Source organism: Aythya marila, assembly GCF_965140915.1.
Source record: "Aythya marila genome assembly, chromosome: 1".
Classification (NCBI taxonomy): domain Eukaryota; kingdom Metazoa; phylum Chordata; class Aves; order Anseriformes; family Anatidae; genus Aythya; species Aythya marila.
This window is the reverse complement of record NC_139042.1, coordinates 190,850,978-190,864,056: the sequence shown is the minus strand read 5'-3', so window position 1 is coordinate 190,864,056 and position 13,079 is coordinate 190,850,978. Positions and strand designations below refer to the sequence as shown.

At 33.1% G+C, this 13,079-nt stretch overlaps 1 protein-coding gene across 1 annotated transcript in view; it reads left to right on the top strand.

Moving 5' to 3' along the window:
- TBC1D22A (TBC1 domain family member 22A) overlaps positions 1-13,079 on the top strand; it is a 175,290-nt gene that overhangs the window by 48,494 nt on the left and 113,717 nt on the right. The window lies entirely within an intron of this gene.

Here is a 13,079-nt window from a genome sequence, read left to right as displayed (position 1 = left end):
TTTCTGAAGTTTTCTGAAGCTCCATCGATCTTTGTAACCAAAGTGTTTGGAGTCTCATCAGAGTAAAGGAATGGAGAAAACTCCAGTCAACTTCATAAAGTCCATTAAAACAAAATCAAGTTCTTGAAACTCATTCACTTAACCACATAAATTGGAAATTGAGAAGTTTTATTCTTATGAACTGGCATATGCTGAAAATTGTGAATGAAGTGTGGACTATAATAAAATATCCTCTTTCGTGTGATTATAGAAGTATGGTAGTAATAGTGATGAGCATTTAGCTTATAAGAGTGTTATAGTTGAGGAAATAGGATGTTCCCTTAGCTTCACTATCTGCCAGGAAAAAATTAAGTCACTTTAAATAAAACTTCGCTTCGGATACTTTTTTTTAAAAAGGCACTGAGCTATCAGAAGTGGAATAAGCCTAATCAAAGTTAAATTTTGCTGGCTGTGGTTAACAGCTCCTGTCAAAAGTGGAAAAGAAGACATTAAAATTATTCTAATAAGTATATCGAACTGCTGAATTGCCTGTTATTTTTAGTTCTTTACCTAAGAGAAAATTAATGTTTTGAGTAATGGTATTCATTGCTCATAGTGTCTTATGAATTTCTGTTAAAAAAAAAAAAAAGATATCTAAGTCTCTTAGACTTTTCTTAAGCTTTTAAATTGTCTTCAACAAAAAGGCATTCCATGTAGCTAACTATGATAACATGAGGAATAGAACAGAAAAGTTAGACAAAATGGAAAATGGTAGATTTGTACTGAGAGTGTATTAGAAGTTGCTCAGGCATTTCAACTTAAAAAACATAGATGATTTGTTATGAATATTCCTTCACAGGAGATTTGTGTTATTTTAAAAAGAAACTTTTCCTTCCCTTAAGAGTAGAGAGGGGAAAATATTCTTAAATACAATCAAAAAATCAAGTTTCTTTTTTGTCTGTTTTTACATATGCTGGCACTATTTTAGTAGGTCTTCAAGTAAAAAGGGATGTCTTCCATGCAATAAAGAAGAAAATATTTGAGTAATTCAGACTTGTAATGTTAGAAGATGCTCTTCCTTTCTCAGTGCCATCTAATAAGTAGGTGTGCTCTGAACCCCAAAGCTGTCACTTTAACCTACCCAAATAATTATTTCAAAGCAGCGATTTTTGTACTTACATTACTATATTTTTATTGAAAGTGTGGTAAGCAACAGACATTTGAGACATTATCTCTTTTCTGGTGACAAGCTTTTTTTTTTTTAAAAAAGAAGTGTCCAAAGGAATTAAGAAAGATTGGATATGGAGATAAGCTGTAAGAGCAACTACTGAAGGAGCAAACACTAGCTCAGAGATTAAAGTAGGTGTCAAAACCAGGGATTTATCAGTTTTAAGATTTCTCTTGACTGGTAGTAATTACTTCCAGGTATCACTATTTGAATTCGTTGTATTTATCTTAAAGATGCTGTTGTATGGCTGCACGCTGTTTGACTTTCTTGTGAAATAGAAAATTAAATGAAAATCTGTGATCTTTTATTTGGTGGCATGAGATAGTAACTGAAAAATTGCCAACTTCCATTTCATATATATATATTTTTTTGAATCATTTATGTCTGTAAGCATAAGATTACCTTCTTACTCTTCCTAACATAATACCTTGTTCTAGTACAAAAATTTCTTACAGCTGTTAAGGCAAAAATAACTGGATTAGACTTCCATATACCTATGGCTTCCTGTTATCTGTTCTGCTTGTTATTGTGAGTGCAGATATTTTCAAGTAGACTTTGAGTTGTTTTTTTTTCCTTTTTCTTTCTTTCTGTCATATTACATGCTTCCGTATCATCTGAATAAAGAGTATTTTGAGAATACTGTTAAGTATGTTACAATTTGTGGCCCAGCCTTCACATCAGTGTTTAAAAAAGGTATGATATTTTGTGATGTTTGATTTAGAATTAAAATAAAATAAAATAATGAAACTGATAATATGAATGTTACCTTAAAATAATACATTTCTGATAAGACTATATCTTCTGTGGATTATTCTGTCTCATTTCAGAAAACAATTATGAAACTAATATACTTGTACTGGGAGGAAGTCGTGAGAGTTTACTGAAAAGTGTTTTATTTGAGAGTACAAACTGGAAATGTTGCATCATGAGAATAAATGAAAAACAAAAACTTGAATAATGGTAGAAGCATTAAAATGAGATTGAAGAGTTGCCAAAAGACTTCTGCAGGTGTAAAAAGAAATAAAATGTGAAGAAGAAGAAAGTTAATTACAATTAATGTAACGATGGGAGAGCCGTGTATTCCAAAGGGAGCTGTGTATTTTAGTTTTGGCTTGTGCATTCCTCTTACTCTCCCCATGGTCTTCATATAGTTATAATTAATGATAATCTTTTATAGTGCAGAAGCACAGAGGTGTTTATACTTGCAGATCTAAATCTTCCCAAGCAGGCTTTCGAACAGACTGGGGAATGACTTTAATGGCTTTTGGCATCCAAATATCACAACTTTGTGGGTTTATTATGAAGGAGCTCACAGGAAGAAAAGCTAAAAGAGGAGGAATTACTTAAGCAATGATAACATGTTGTACAAATTGTCAGGAGCTTTATATTCAAATACTGTTGATGCAGATCAGTAACATCTGAAGATCTATGAGAAGATTTTCAAATTAAGGTGATTCAGTACTTTAAACAGTTATTAACAGGTTTTTCTTTAAATAACGTCTATGGCTAATGTTCTATAGTATTCAAACCAATTCAAATACAGTTGTCAGAAATCTATATGCTGAAATTATTTTAAATTGAATAGGCTTTGCATGCAGTTTAAATACAATTTCATTACAATCATGGACAGGGAAGCAAAAACATCTTTTGTAAGCAATTGATCTTTTTTTCATCAGCAGGGAAATCTGAAATTTCTAATTTCTACCATATTCTGTAAAAAGGATATTATAAAACAGAAGTGAAAAATTAAGTACTTAAGAAAAACAATGACCAAAGAAGGGGAAAAACATTAAGTAATCAGTTTCATAGTAACAGAAAATGTTTAATACTTTTGTAGCACATTGTTTTTTATTAAGAAACAAAACAAACAAAAATCAAAACATTTTCAATTTCTTGACTTATAAATTGTCATTAAAGATACACTTCTGAACTGATTTACATGTTCTGTCTATGGCTGATTATGAGATAAAGAATTACTTTCCACTTTCCTTAAATTACAGTTGTACTGAAATGCGTTACCGTTCTTATACTTACATAGGAAAGAAATAAACTAAACTATTTTTGAGTAGCTATAGATTTTTTTTTTCCGCTAGAGAAAGGATATACCCATGTTTTGTCATTAATCATAAATACCTATATGGTATGTAAAAATGTGTTTGAATATCATGAGAAAAGCATGCAGAGTTGATTTGTTTTCCCCACAGGTAAATATTACAGTTTCTCAAGGAAATTTATAAATTGCAGAGAAGTAAGGTAATTAAGGAATGCACTCAACAATTAAGGAATATAAGAAGTAGTGTCACCTTTGCAGTCAGAGTTCATCCATTTCAAATATTCTGTTTAAAATTCTGTATCTGGCAATTGGTGCTTAAAAAAAAAAGTGCAAGTACTGGATGGTACTCGTATGTTCTGCTTTAAATAAGGCATTAAGTTTGTTAGATGCATTTCTTCCTTATTTGCTGTAATGATGTGGGATATAATGAAAGGATGTGCTTCCTTTCTTATTTTGTAAGGACACTTGGCCAGTACTGTAGAGCTTGTGTTTTCAGCAAACTGCCACAATCATAGGCTTGTGCATAAGGTGTCATGGAAAAGCAGTTATTTCCTCTGCCATCCATTTTTTTTTAGTTTGAAAATTTATTTTGATGTTCAGTTGAATGTTAGTAATAGGTTAAAACATATTATTTTTTCCATGAGGGTGTGAATTTGTTCTTACTTTGAGTTATTGTTGTATATAAATTGTTGGTGAGCTTACTTGAGAGTGACAAATTTTTCAGCCTTTCATCACTGAAAAAATTGAACCTGTGAAGTTTTTAAAATGTTTATGTTCACATACAGTTTCTTGAATATTTTAACCACTTTCATGTTTATCCAAATTAAACCTTTAGCCTTGTTAAAGTTATCTACGTAATGTATTAAACACATTAGTGTTTACGGGATTATTCAAATGAGTTTTACCACCTTTTAATAATAAGTAATTAAGTGCAGGACAGTTTCTTTTTTTTTTCTTTTTTTTTTTTTTTTTTTTTTTTTGACAGTTTTCAAGTCTTACTACTTGTTAAATTCATCCTTCCATATGCAGATAGATAGGCTGGTTTTAGATCATAATTACATTTTGGCCTTCATGGAGTTGCGTTCTTCTGTTCAGTAAATGATTCATATTCAAATCTGTATATTAATTTATAGACTGTTTTTGAAGGATTTCCCATTGTAAAAATACAATACTATTGTATTTAATAGCATTGTCTAAAGCCGTAGATTGTCTTTAAAATTCTTTGGAATTCCATACCCTGAAAATTTTCTGATGTTCAGACAAAGTGAACGTTCATTGCATCTGACTGAGATTCTCTTACTGTAATGTAACTCTCGAGTTACTTGAAGTTTGGAAGTATTTTTGAGTGAATGAACCATACATTTCCATACATTTTGTGAACAGCTCTACCTAGAGTTCCATGAAATATAATTATTTTTCCTCATTAGTGTGATGGACTGTTTAAAAATTATCAGTTTAGTTTGGGATATCAGTGTGTAGTTCAACTGAACATAACTAGTAACACTGAATGCAACAAAGCAGTTCATCTGCAGAATTAAAATTTTGAACTTTCAGATTACTTTACAATATTCTGAAGGTGTTATAGAATTACTTTGAAGAGAAAAATGGTCTGTCATTTTTCTATCTACACAGATACCACTGTGTATTGGTGTGTGAATCTGATCTTAGAATTAAAAAAAAAAAAATTTTGGTCAGGTTTCTTTTCCTTAGATCTGTTGCTGTGCAAAATTTTGGGGTCTTTTCATGGTCACTGCCCGCTATCCTGTCCACAAATGCTACATTCATAGTTAAAATGTCGTTGGCCAGTAGAAGTTGAAAAGGACTTGAAGATGCTATCCCAGGCAATGTCATATCCCAAGTTAGGATTGACTGTATCTAGGAGAAAAGCAGTCTGTCATTTAAAAAATTTCCAGCATGCCAACAGGCATTATACAGACTTCCACATAGTGCTTTTTTTGTCCTGTGCCGCAGGGAGTCTGGCACCAGAAGCTGTGTGTAGTGTTTGTTGCTGTGATCTCCCTCGCCCCCATCACCCTGCCTCCTGCTGGTATCTGGTGATCTAAATCTCTCCTTGCAGCTGAAACCCATTACTTTATCCAGGCACTGAGTAGATATTATTTTTTTCCAGCAGTTAATTTTTGCAAATTTAAAGACTGCTATCTTTAGGAGACAAAAATTGTGTCCTTCATTTTTTCCTTTCATGTTTTTAGTGTATTCTCTGAATACCCTAAAGTACACAATATTCTCTGAATATTTTTAGTGTATTCTCTGAACCCTGTTCCTTGCTTTAGGCTTGTTTGACCACACCATGGTTTACTCTTGTCCCATTCTTGTTCTCTGCTCTGTATGTTTGTGTGTATGTGAATACATAGGCTCAATGCTTAAAAAAATGAAATGATAAGCACAAACTAGGTAATTAAAAAATGTGGTTTGGGAGACAAGTTCAACCTTTAATCTTTCATTTCCTATTCTCCAAGCACCTTTTGAATTTCTCAGGAAACTCCCTTATCAGGCATTCTGTGAAAGTGCTCATCAGCATCCTGTGCTCGTCATGCATATTGGATGCTAATTACTTACTAGTCCCCTAATTTGGTATCACACGCACCACTTCCCCCTGGCAGTCTGTTTGGGTTGACAGCAACAAACCCATTGAAGTGATTGCTCTGGGAAGAATACGCACTGAATATCGTCTTCTTCATCGTTGCTGAAATACTTTTTTTTTTTTTTTTGAGAAGAGCTGTCATCTTGGAAGCTTTGAATACTGCTGTCTCACAATGATGTCATACTTAGGGATCCAGCTTAAACTTTTTTTTTTTCTTTTTTTTTTTTTTTTTTCTCTGAGTGTAAATTGCATTTACTGGGCAGATTTCTCACTTGTGTAGGAGTCTGGCTGCCAGTCTTCTATTTTGTGCTATGCAGGTTCTGTGGGTGAAAGACCCGTTGGTGCCACCTGGTTTATTTGGTTCTCTTTGGTACTCTTTTTTTCATGGTAGGGCTGTTGAAGCAATAAATATTTGTTACGTTTCTCTCATCTGAATTATTGAGCTGTAATCTCAGTTGTGAGCAGCCCATGAGGAGTGTATGCCTTTTGTTTCATTTGCAACATGAGCTGAGAATTTCCCTGCATTTCACATAAATTTAACATTCTCAAAACCGAGCCAATTTCTGTGTAGATGTGTGCAATGGGTTATGAACAGAAATTAATGTCAAGGTTTGGACTACTTTGTGGGGAAAAAATATTTTTGCCTTTCAAATCTGGTCTAGAAAAGCATGAGTGGAAAATCTTCTTGGCAAGCATGCCGACCCACTAAAGGACTTCTCCGGATCATTTACTGATTACTGTTATGTGGTCTGGAATTAGAGAATAAGTATATGAAATATTTACTCCTTTGTGATAGAACAAATTGAGAGTACTTGCAGGGTCATCCATTAATTTTGATGAGCATAGAAATTAGGTCAAAGTAATCAAGCTTACAGTGTTTTTGGAGAAGGTGATTTACTTTCTTCTCCAGGTCAATGGATATTATAATGTTCCCCATACACTGTAAAATTATTTGGAAAATTAATATTAATAAAGTGAAATGATTAATGATGAAAACATCATTCTTATACTGATGTGTAAAGGTATTTATCCTGCTTCCTATTACATCTTTAGGAAATTGTAAGAGATGAACTGAAAACAAGTGTCAGATTATTAACAGCGTCAAAAGAGACAAGTCAACAATACAGACTGTGTGAGAACACGACTTGTAATAGGGGGATATTTGAAATGCAATAACGTTATGTTTACCTAAGTCTGGATGGATGAGATGATTGGGTTCTTTATATTTTTAATTTTAACTTCATGACTTCAGTAACACAAAGACGAGGAAGTTTTTTCTTTGGTAATTAATCCTTAACAGCTCAAAAGCTATTTCCATCAGATAAATACCTAATTAGGATTTTTTTCAATGGGAGATATTGATGTGGTTATGTAAATATTAACTAGGTAATTGTTACTGAAATAATTTACATTTAAATGTTCTATTATGTCCCGATCCTGTTAGAAAAATGTTGCTTTAGTGCAGCAATGACTGAATAGCTCTTTTATAAGTCTTTGAAAACTGAGTTTGAAGTGGAATATTTAAGATTGTCTAGATGTGGGGATATGGTTTTGCACCTCCAAATGCAATTGAATCTGTATAATTTTGTAATTTGCTTACTTCGCTGGTAACTTTTAGGTAAGTCTGTCTGAAGCTATGACATCTACAGTAGATTACAACAAAATACTGCTAACTTTATACAGACAAGTACAAGGTCGTAATGATTTCCTTGCAAATGATTGCAACAGCTATAGAGTTCGGACTTGAAATCTATGGCAGTTCTTGTACACTGTGTGAGAATTAAGTATGCACACGTTAGTGCTGCAGGAGAGAACACTTTCAAGATGTTTGGAGAAGTAATCTTTCTAACATTTCTGTGTATATTACATTGTATACCAAACGTACTTAAAGAACAATCATAAGTCATCAAATGTTCTTACAGGTCACTTTTGGGCTTTACCACTTTCAGATCTCTCTTATACCACCATCCATGTTGGCCCCCTACCTCCCACTCTATTGAACTCATCTGAGTTTTCAGTATTTTAGGTTTATTTCTGCACAGAATTTCTTCATAAATAAAATTCTCTCTGAAGTTAATTTTTTCGAGTTGTTTAATTAATGTAGAAATATGTATTGTGTGATTCCATCTGTCTGTAATGGCAGATGCGTTTACCCATGGTGAAATTCAAGCAGTTTTTAGAAAAAATCAAATGCATTTAAAAGACAGTGAGAGATCAGATATGAACTTCTTTTTATCATTTTGAACAAGTTGTGCCAAATTTATTGCCTAGGCTTAACCTCATATTGAAACTTATTTTGAATTGATAGAAGCCATTATCATCTGTTTGGCATCTGTTTATTTTCTGTTGTCATTGGGAAATAAATGGGTAACTAGTTGTAATTAATACTTCAATACTTTTTTTTTAATCCTTATGTCATTGCCTTTGGGAGTGGATCCAGTTAAAGCTATTTAGAAAAACTTATTTTTATACACTGTGGGAAGTTTCAGAAATGTACAATGGCAATCAGTAAAGAACAGTTAATTCCATGCTTGCAGCAATGCACATATTCAGATCAGTATGTCATTGACTCTATGCTACAGCAATTTTCCTCCAGGCAACTATTTTACTGTCTTCTACAATTACATAGATAACACGATAAAAATCTCCACAGGAAACTGAAGAAAATGAGAAATGTTGCTGGGAGACTTTGAAGTCGGCTCCTTTTATGCAGTGATTTTTCCCCCCCAAGTTATTTATACATGTACACGTTTGCCTGCTGTTTTTCCCCATATTCTTGTTATTTAATCTTTATGATACTGTCTGTTCAGATTTCAGTCATTGAAAACAAATTTGAAGTTATCTAAAACTAGAATTTGTGATTGTGTTTTTAAACAAAGTTTTTAAATTGCAATAATACCTTGTGTACTTTTCAGGTTATTATTTTTGCTTCTTCTTTTGTTTGTTCTTTAATCTTCTGCTCTTTTTTTATCTTTTTTGGAAAACATCTCAAGTGTGTTTTTCTTCATCCAGTAAGTCCCCTCCCTGTCCTACTAAGAGTTACGTGCAATGATAGTTTAAAACCTCAAGGAGAAGAAAGCATTTTGCATTATTGCCTACACTAATAAATGCTTAATATGTAAACTGATACTTTGCATATTCTGTAAATCAAATATTCCTTAATTGGAGCTTGTAATGAAAACAGGTGTCCTATTTTTATTTCACTAGTTGTGTGGGTCATTCAAATATTCAGAGTCAATTTTGAGCTTCCGTAATAAAATGCAGTAACCATTGCAGGTCAGTGAGCACTTGCTCCCTTTCTGTCTTTCACGATACTTTGCCTTCTTTATTAGATTTTAGTATCTGTATGACTTCCGCTATGTAGCTCTTTGTGGGGAGACACCACATACCACATTTTACTCAAAAATTGCTGATGAATATAATGTATTCAAAAAATATGCTTCTTAGCCAATATAATGAGAAAATTTAGTATATTTCTCCATATTTTGACTTTTTGAAATACTTGAATGCAGACCTCTAAGCTAAAGCTTGAGACAGTTGCCGTACTAATAGCCAGTAAGCACTACTAGCTGAAATACATGGAGATGTCTTAACACATTTCATTAGGAGATTTTTTTTTCTGTATTTCAAAACTTTATTATCTGACATTAGCGGAGGCTACTTTCTTTCTGAAGCATGGGAAGCACAATGGGAATGAAAATTGGACTGGAAGTAGCTTTAAATAAAGAACATATGAAAAATCCTGAAAACTTATTTTATGTATAAGAGGCTTATGAAAATGCTAACGATCAGCCACTGTGTGCCACAGGAAATCGTGATGTTCTTGGATGTCTCTTCCAAAGGGAGAGAGAGCAAAATGAGAACAAGAAAACTGGACGAGTACTTCCTAACAGGGCTATTTTTATTTCCATAATAGTTGTTCGTGTCGGTCTGTGAAAGTATATATAGCAACTGTGGACTCTTAGTGAAAGAATTGGATGATTCTTAAATGCTACCTACGCTTTTTGCTAATAGTTGTCTTTCTATCAAAATTATACAATTTCTTTTTTTTCTTCAGTAAAATAATAAAAAAAAAATAGAATATAAGAATACTAGAAAAATATTAGAATAAAATATCAGAATATAAGAATATTAGAATATAAGAATCTAGAATCTAGAATAGTGAATTTAATATCAGACTTATGTGCTTTTGAAAAAGGCTGATTTCTGACATCCATTTTTATGCTTGGTGAACATACTTGATGAAGAATAGTTGGAAACACTGGAAAATGTTTCTTAGAAGTTACATTCTCTTTTCTTGAAACATAATCTTTCTGATTTGATGGTGTTTTCTTACTAGAACAATTAGATTTTTTTTTTTTTTCCAAAATATTAATACTGGGATGTCTTTGCTATCCAATTTCCTTCAGCCTTGTTTTTCAGATTAAATTTTTTTGCAGTTTATCATTTTTCCTTGTTGCTGGTTATTCATTCACAGGTTGGGGAGTCCTTTGATGGGCCACTGAAGTTTTATTTCATCTAATTTCAGACTTTCTAGGTCTGCATTCTGCAGTACTCATGTTAAGTTACAGCTAACACTGAGAAACAGGGTTTGCTTGGGATGCGGTTCATCTGATTTATTTTATGATTCTGATTTAGAATGAGATAATCCTCTGTAACTACTTGTTTTTCTGTGTTGTCTGTGAAGAGAGGTGAAGATGCCCACCTTTGATGGTTAGGTGTATGTTAAGCTGTTGTGTTTTATATCCTGGTATGAGACTACAGTGTGAAATGGCAGATTTTGGAAGAGCAGGGTAAGAAAGAGCAAAGATAAGTAAGATGAGAAACAGAAGATAAAAATCCTTTTTTTTACTTATCATTTTGTGAGTACCTGTAGAAGAGTTATTGTGTTGTACTTACAGTTTGTAAGTTCCTTTTTGTTCAGAAATGTGATAGCAGGATCATGAAAAGAAAAGGTGCTCAAAGGCAGGAAATTTGCAAAGGAACAGGTCATCGAAGTAGTTGTCAGCTCATTCCTTTTGCAAATCTTTAGTGAAATGGTGTCTGAAAATTGCTTCTTTCAAGAGGAATAATGTTCCATGTATGCTTTAATTATATATAAATTGTATGAGGAATAGGGGTTCATTTATTGTTTTACTTTAAACCTTGTTACGCAGAGAAAGAATGAGTCACACTTTTTCCTTTTTCTGAAAACTAAATTAAAAGTATTAAGCAGCTTTACACAGTGAGCTGACTTATGAATATGTAATGAATATAAATGGTAAAACTGTAAAAAGTTTTTATGAGTTAGCATATATAGGATATACCCTTAATTTTTTTCCTGTTGTAGAGGATACATCATTCTTTTTTAATTACTTTATTTATTTTTGTCCAGAAAAGTCTTTCTCTTTTAAATTAAAGAGTATATTCATCCTTGATATCCTTGATTTGATTTTCCGGAGTATTAAAAAGAGCTTCTTTGAAAATTGTGGGATTTTTCTTGTTATTTGTGTGTGTGTTTTGTTTGTTTTTAATCTAAGGACAGAGCATGTTGGAGGGAGATAGGTAGATATTTAATATTAATTTTGCACAGGTTCACATGAAACTTGACTTCTTTAATTGAACGTGTCTTGTGTGTATTCTGAGTTACAGAGGACATTGCTAAAGGACATTTTGACGCTGATGATAGGGACCTTTCCCTTGTTTCATTTTTGAGCTGCAGAACTGGCATTTTTATTTGGATTAATTTTGTCAAATGTATAACACCTTTGTTACTCGTCTAATCTGAATTAGTTTTCTTTATATACAACCTTTGTCTTCCTGCTCGTCTGTTTGCCTTCTTGTTATCTCCATTGCACCTTTGAGCATCTCTACCTGAAGAAAAAACCTTCTGGCTTTTGTAATATTCAAGACTTTTCTTTTAACATATTTTTCTGAGGGGTTTGGGTTGAAATAAACACAAGTCTGTCTTTAATGAGGTGAACCTTGTAAAGAAGGGTATGGGAACTGAGGAGAAAGATGTGGAAGGGAGCGTTACCGCCCAGGCACAGACAGTGTTGATCCCGTTCTCCCTTAGAGCATTGTCAGAATTTGCTTTCTTTTGCTGGGAGGAAGATGATGATGATTTGTGGGGCTTTTGCCCTTATTTTTGCTGAGAATATGCTGATAAAATGGGGTAAGGAATTTCTTCCTTGTGAAAGGATCTGTTATTAAAAAGCTTGATACTACAGTCTACTACTTGGTTGTCACTGTTTTGCAAGTCTCTGTTATATTTGAGTTTATTACTTAAGGAATCTTAGATGTGTTGGATACTTGTTTGTTGGTCTTCTGTTACAGTCTGGGTTTTTAAAACTGTACTGCAATGCAAAGGTGGTGTTCCTTTAATAGCCAGTAACTAACCACTGGTGTGTTGTTGATAGTCCTGGTACCATTGGGATCATCACGTGCTTTGATTTATGGCATCCTTGCTATAATCCTTTTTTTCCACTCAACAGGTTTTCCAGTATCTTAACTAATGTTTTGTTAGCACAACCTAATCTCCTCGTCCTATAGTTGTTAACATTTCATATCCCAAAACCAATGATCCCTCAGGCAGTGCAAACCAAAATGCATTGGTAACGCCTTGCTTCTGATAATCTATGAGTAGTGATAAAATCACTTGTATGTTAGAATTATTTTACAATATATGTAATGCTCGTGGCTATCACCAACTGAATAGTAAACGCTTTAAGTTTGCGTAATCAAATGTGACAACCTAAAGATCTCCATAGGCTTCTGTAATAACATACTGCAGAGATTTGAGATAGAGAGTAGAGGAGTTGTACGGTAATGCATGTTCTTGGTTCTCTTAGTGCTTATCCTATCTTGTCTTGCAATTGTATAAAGGAAGTAATTCCTTCTTTAGTATATCACACTTTATTAACTCAGATTCCATGTTTTAAAATCAAGTGATCTAGCTTAATGGTAAAATTCTGATTCATAGCAATTAGAGATTTTTTTTTAAATATTATTTTGTTGTGACAACAGAAAGACTCAATTTTCATGAGTTAGACAGCCTTGAGGGTTCTGTGCTTTTCCAGTGTTGAGAATCTTTTTTTGGAGGGAAAAAATAGTCTGTTTCCTTTGGTCTGATTTCCTTCAGATTCTAAATGCTTGCCTGAAGACAAACAAATGATCCTTGGAAAGCTATAGTCAGCTTTTAAATCATTTTGTTGGCTTTCTATAAGGTTTATTTTGGG